Here is a 7,528-nt window from a genome sequence, read left to right on the forward strand (position 1 = left end):
CGTGACTTGTGTCTATGGCGGAAACTTTAAAAGTACCCCATCGACACCAAATTAGAGTAGTTTATTGTAGCGAACAGGGAGATGAAGGAATATGGAGTACTCCATCTAATAAATAGTATGAGTGCGATCAATGTATATAGGAATGAATGTATTTATTGATGTGATTGTGTATCGAATATGTAGCAGTCTTTCGCTAGTGCTTCGCGGCTGAAATAACCAAGCTGTCGGAACCTGTCAAAAAAGTGATCGTCGAAAGGGGCACTAGAACAAAACAATTGTTAAATATGTCTTAATTTATCCAGAACAAAAATTAGAGTTGCGTACGTGATTAGATACCGCCCTAGCTATAACCATAAGCGATCCGTGGATATTTCTTTGTTAACTCGAAATTCCCCGGGAAGCCAAATCTCTTGAGTTACACGAAATATGGTTGCAAAGCGGAAACATAAAGGATTAAAAGATATAAAAAAAATTTGATTTTACACGAGAAACCTCATCAGATCAGGGCATTGAAATGATTGGTAGATTATTTGATGTCTGTACTAGGTATATCTTTATCATTTATTTCCGTACGTGTCTTTTTCAAAGGGAGGAATATGTATTTCGATACTTTTTTATAATAGGTTTTGCTTTAATTCATTGTTTTTATTTCAAATCCTAATACGCGATTTTCCAGAAAAAAGTTTTTTCGTTTAACTTCATCAAGTTTATTTAATAGAGAATCAAATTTTTTACTCAGATCTCCGATAATTTTATTGTGATTTGACACCATTGTAGAACTACAAGTACGTTTTTTTGTTTTTTTTATATAAATCTACAAAACACTCAGCAGTCAGTTTATACAGCAGGGAAGGTCAAAAAGAAGGGGCATGCATTCAACACCACAAAACTTCCAGTCATCAACAGTTTAAAAAAACCTGATTGCCATTTATGAAAATAGAATTCATAAGTCTTTACTGTCATAATTTCGTCCCTTTGTCTTAACAGCACAAAAATCTCAAAACAATTAACATTGCATAATTAAACGACGATGTAAAATCATAATTTTACGGCATTTTTGGAATGATAAATAAAATCCTTGAGTTTAGAATTTGGCAGAATGCGTTAGGTAATATAACATCGATAGGAATCAAATTAATTTAACAGTGCGACCTGTCACAATTCGGGATAAACAGCGATAACGAACGGACCCAGCCGGCATTTTAACGTTTCGGAAATAATTCGAGAGTTTGTGGTTTCATGCGATCTGTCGTACCTTTCACCGACTATTGTAGTATTCCTTCTGGCCATGAGGTTGCTGGAGAATTTTTCGGAAAATTTCTTTTAGTGTAAAATTCTTCAATAATTTATATTTATTGTAATTACTAATATAAATATTAATAGTAGATAATAACTTGTTAATTTTACACCACCTGGAAGAAAAATAAAATTGAGAATACAGGCCCTTATAGTACAAAGTTTCAACGGAACTATGAGCTCTTGGTCCATTATTTCCACTATGATTATTCCTACTGATATTACAAATTAATATTAGAATAAGTAGAATGATCTGGTTGATACAAGTAGATAAATATGGAATTGTAAAAATCAACCATCTTCTTTTTTTCTTCGTTAATACTTCTTTTCTTTAGAGTCCCATGATACAAGAGCTGGTCATTTTGAATTCGATCGCCAGTATCGCATGGTTGACGTTAAATGAACCGTACAAAAATGTGAATTAACTGTTGTAAACCTTTAGCTGCATAGTGTGTAAGTGTAGAGCACACTAAAAACTATTAAAAAATAGTGTTAAACTAAGTAAAAATATTAGTTCACTTAGACAAAAATGCAAAATATGTCTAATTTATTTATGTCTCCGCCTTTAAAGAGCATGCACGACTGATGCGACGATAGAACAAATTGCCTACATAAAAAGAGCATTGATATTGCGAAAGATTCTGGATAGCAGGTGGATACGTTGAATATTGGAACATTTTGTTGAAATCCAAATTTCGATGCCTCATGAACAAATGGTTCTCTAAATCGTATTATAAATGAATCGTTTATTTTGTAGAATCAGTTTGAGTCGACTGTGCAGTAATCTTTTAAAAAGTCTGAAACGCCTGTTTTATCTATTGTTTTTACAAACACATGTGAGGGGTGCGTGCAAGTAATTTTTTAATTTATAACCCATGGTAGCGGACTACATTGGCTGGTGAAAGAGTGACGGTATTGTACTAGATGGGGGCAGTGGTTATTGTCGGAAGAGTAAATGTGAGTTGTTCACATTTTTGTACGTATTACTGTCATCTTCAATCGCTTAAACCACTGTTCAAGGATGTGATATGGGTTTTCAGGTTCCTTCCGAGATGATCTGGTTGGACTCCTAAACAGGGCACTGCCGCCTAAAAAGGGACATGCACCGTAGAAAAGCACTGTGCAAATTCTGCCAGGAAGAAGTGGAAACCGCAGAATACATTGTTTGTTTTGTGAGTGTCTATTTAGATGTAGATTCTTGCAACTAGAAGAGAAAACGCTGCAAGCAAGACCCTACACCAAGCAGCCGTCAAGGCTATGGAGGTTGAACATCCTGAAGCTGGGCAATGAGCTAAAAAAATATGGAAGCATAAATGATCTACCCAGGTCGAGGTGCGTAAAGCCTTGCGGCTGCCTCATTTATCTCTACTGCATAGATTAATTTATGAGTTTTGGAATTCACAGAACCAATCCCTATAAACACTGAGTCAAGGTATAGTTTTGAAGAAGAAATCAAATTTAATTGCTACTGTCAAGCTTTCGACCTATTTTAAGGTCATCAGGGCAAAACATTCTTTAATACATCTACAAATTGACACATTTAAGGTTTTACAGACGAAATTTCATTGAAGACCGACTCAGTCCCAACATTGTCAAGGACTGTAACCTACAGTTAGTAACCTACATCGTCACAGTCCTTGACAATGTTAGGGACCAACACGTCGGTGTTCACTAATTTTACCCACCAATTAAAAACTCTTTTAAGTAATTGAAAAGTGACGGACTTAAGTTCAAATTCCTCACATAATGACTAGGTATATTTGTGGTTAAGTGATAAAGTTGCTTAAAATGCCGCACTTGTAATCTGTCAGTTTCGTTGAAATGCCCAGGTGAACATAATTCGGCAGAATACAAGGATCAGACAGCAACAGCAACAAACAGCTTTCTTTTGGATTCTAATGAATGCGAATTTCCATTTACTATGTGCGTCTACTGTATACGTTAGACTTCCCAAGCGCTCTCGAACATTTGGAATGTGTTTTCATTGATAAGGTAAGTATTAATGAATGACTAATATTCATAAGATAAGTCCCACACGCCTTGAACGATAAGAAGCAATGAAATAATAGAAAATACTCTTCGGACTTACGATTCACCCAAAAAAGGTTCTTTTAGACCTGCACATTAAAACTTTTACGGATTAGAAATCCTGAGTTCAGACAAACACCCAATCCTCTTTGAGTTCAAACTGCTTAATGAAAGATAATTCTAAAAATTCTTGACGCTTCACATTATGTACCAAATGAACAGACTTACAAAGACCGAAATGTTCCCGTTGTTGATGAAATAACACGATCCCGTTACCGTAAATGTCACAAAACTCTTCCTAATGATCATATCCATTTGTTAAAAAATCTCTCATTCCACATATTACAATCAAGAGGCGATGATTTAAGCTTTTCTAATCAATGTCAATGGTGATCAGAGTGAGTAAAAACCCTATCAAACTATGTAGTTTAACTATAACCGTCTGCTAGCAGTTTCTCTTCTCTATGTAATTTTTTTTGTTAAAATCTCATAGCATTGTTTATTTTTAACATATAGTAGTTGTAATACGCATTCAGTTAAAAAAAAAGAAACAGCGGTTTATACTCGGGCATGTATACATGAAAGGCATGCAGGTTAGTATCGTTAGATATCTGAAGGCGATTAACCAGATGTAAGTAATTATCAATAAACAGGACAGATCCAAATATATGTTTTTTATTTATGTATTATTAATATATATACGTACATTTTACCGCTTACGACGATCTTGTAAACAATATTTTAATTTAGTGAAGTTATTCAATTTTTTTGCTGGAAAATAAACTCTTCGCATGCTAATTTCCAATTCTCTAAAAATCGAAGTATCAAGTGCAATTCTCTTATCGGGTGTCATTCCTTCAAGTTTTCTTTATGGACCCATGGGATTGCATCTTTCAATTAGGTGGGACACATCGAGTACCTTTCTCTACATGCAGGACACATACGCGGGCTTTGGCCAAAAATTAAGCGTCCTACGAGTCACGTCATTTGAGGTACTATCATTCCACGTTACAAAGTTGTTACATGTGTGTAATAATAGTAAAATTTACATGAAATCGGCCAACTATTAGATTTAGGAGCACATTTGTTCAAGCATCAACATTTGGCTTCAAGCTAGTGCTACGAGCGGGACTCGAACCCACACTAAATACGCCGCTGCTCTACCACTTGAGCTTGAGGATTCGGAATCCCGTTCGTAGCACTTGCTTTTTCATTTCAACCAAAACCTTACATAAAAGGATTAATTAATTGAAAGAAGTAATTTGGTCAATAGGCCTCTAAATGTAATGGATTTAGTAAAACGTTCCTTTGTATGATTCCCTTTTCGAGTTCTGCTGTTTGTTGAACTTGTTTGTATCCGCCCATCCTCGCTAATTTGGTCTTCCAACAGATGGGGAGAAAATTTGAATCTGTACGCCTGAGAAAAAACTTAAAATTTTTTAAATTTAATATCTTTAGCAAAAAATATAGTTGAAAAACAAGAATGTCTACGGACACCACTCTACCAATTTCAACAACTTGTATTCATCCGTTTTGTAGGCCAGCTGGCAATCCATTCCGTAGCTTTCGTAATTAAATGTATACAATAAATAAAAATACAAAACGGCACGTCCCATTGGGAGAAAAAAACCTTGAAATTTTCTATCTAAAAGAAATGGGTACAGATTCAAAAGTCAGACGTGATACGTCGATGGTACAGATTTATAGCAGCTACGTGACTCGATTTTGCATATTTCTCTCTTTCCCTTCGCTGCATTCCGACCGGCGTGCCGCAAAGTCAAATATGAATCTTCAATTCATTTTTGTTTTTTAACAAATCGTGTCGGCTCGGTCTAATTTATTAAAGCTGAATGTGGTGGCAGTTCGAGAGGTTAGAGGTCAAAAGTCAAAAGCTCTTCCATTACCTCTTCATTATTCACAACCTGGCATTTTTCTTTTATTGTGTCTAAATCACTTAAACTGTTAGCATGTCATCTATCTTCCGTGGTTCATTAGTTATAGTTGGGTTCTTTTAAATATCTTATAAATCCGCTGTCATCAAAATCCAAAAACATTACCTTTATCCCAGCTCAGGGAAAACACAAATATTCCTACGTTGAAATCAACCAATTAACAATTAATTAATTAAAAACTAACAATTATATAAATCAAACGCCGGGAATCAGACTTTTATTATCTTCAGTTTAACGATGAGTGCAACACAGGAGAAAGGGAAGATGAGAACTTGCACGACCTAATGGCCAAGTTTGGTAGCGTGGTCGGCTCCAACATCATATTCTCTACACTCTCATGATTAGTTGTTAATCTTACAAAACCCTGTTGGCTCATCACGACCGTTTATATGGTACTACATTTACAATTTTTAATGGATTAATCGAGGATCTACATAGATAATTCGTATATCCGTCTTGGCACGTGAACTTTTACTAATATGGGGTTATGATATCGCGTTTTGGGTATGATTTCATTATGCAACAATACGATGCAATCGTATCCAGCCTAGAAAAAATCGAGGTAGTAGTGTATTGCAAATTTTCAAAAAAATTTCCAGTTCAGATGAGAAACCTTCATCACAGAAAAAGAAAGTATTGTGCTTTTAAATATATCAATCTCACAATAGTTTTTTGTTTAAAAAAACACCGTTTTTGATAATTATAGAATGAAATAATAGATTTTAAAAGAACAAATGCATTTTCATTTAATTAATGCATAGATTATTGGAAAAATGAAAGGATGTTGGTATTAGTAAATGGGTTGATTAAAAAATATATCAAATGATTAGATAGGTACAAGGATAGTTATAAAGAATTTTTATTAATAGATAAATTGATAAGTGATTTATAGTTGAATTGTAGGTTCTTCAGAAAAAGATTAATTAATGGGTAAAAAAATAGATACAAAATATGACTGTACTGATTCCTTGATAATTAATAAGATTTACAGATTGATGATTTAATGATTTTATAAAATGCTTATACGATTAACGACTCTATTGAAAGATAAATGATGAATGACTTAAATTTTAACATGATGTTGATGATTAATAAATTATTAATGGATTAATGGATTGTACTACAGATGATCTGGTTAATTATTCTATTATCGGAAAAATAAATAAAGTAATGGACTATATAATAACAGAAATAACATATAGATGGATAATCAATGAACTCGTGGATATAAGAATAAAAAAGACATATAGATCTATGACAAAATGTATAAACTGATTAATTCCCTAATTTTCATGGTCCGCTTGACCAATTAATATCTTGAATCTTTTATTATTTTTAATATTTTGAAAAATGGCAAAAAGGAGGGAAAATTCAAAAGGTGGGGTTGAGATGTGAAGTTAGTGTCCGAGTGGATCGAGGTCATGATAGCTCAAGTGGTAGAGTAGCGGCGTATCTAGCCGAAGGTCGTGGGTTCGAATCCCGTTCGTGACACTGTCTTTTTTATCTCAACTAAAAACCTTAATTAACTGAAACTGATTAATGTATAATATGTGTATGTTTATTGTGTATTTGAGCTTATATAAATCAGCAATCAGTAATCAGCAATAAATAAGTTCTGTTCTAAAAGAGGTCTTAACGTCGATTAATTAGTTGGTTGTCGCGGACGAGAGTTCAAATCAGTTAACAATACATGCAATTCTCATTAAAACACCCATGGTCTACGCTTTGTAATGTTTCTCTAAATTTCTACGTATTGTTTACTTACATGAAGACTAAAGTTTCTTCCAATTTTTCTAGTTTGTTATGATCGGCGTTCAGCGTTTTGTCAATGTTTTCTCAGCGCTGGTCAGTTTGGAAAAATCGCTTCATGAATTTCTTTTAATATTGCATAACGATCTTCACTTCAACAGTTAATCTATTTCTACTTTTTCTTTATTTTTAAGGTCTTGTACAATTTAGGTAAGAACTTATAGAAATGCATTTCATTTATTAGTACCCCCCTTCAAAATCCAACGTATATAAACACAAAATAGCAAAATCTCACTGGCACTCTCGACACGACACGCAAGAATGGCACAATTACACAGAAGACAAACACTTTGAGTGAGTAGAAATACTTTGATTGGATATATAAAAAAATATATTTTGCATTGTATAAATTGACTTTTCCACATCCAAAATGTAATTGTTATATGTAAACAATGTTTGTAAATCCCAGGCCCTGAAGATGATCTCAATAAAGATCGAAACGT

Source organism: Cimex lectularius, unplaced genomic scaffold (assembly GCF_000648675.2).
Source record: "Cimex lectularius strain Harlan isolate CLEC.00 unplaced genomic scaffold, Clec_2.1 scaffold218, whole genome shotgun sequence".
NCBI lineage: Eukaryota > Metazoa > Arthropoda > Insecta > Hemiptera > Cimicidae > Cimex > Cimex lectularius.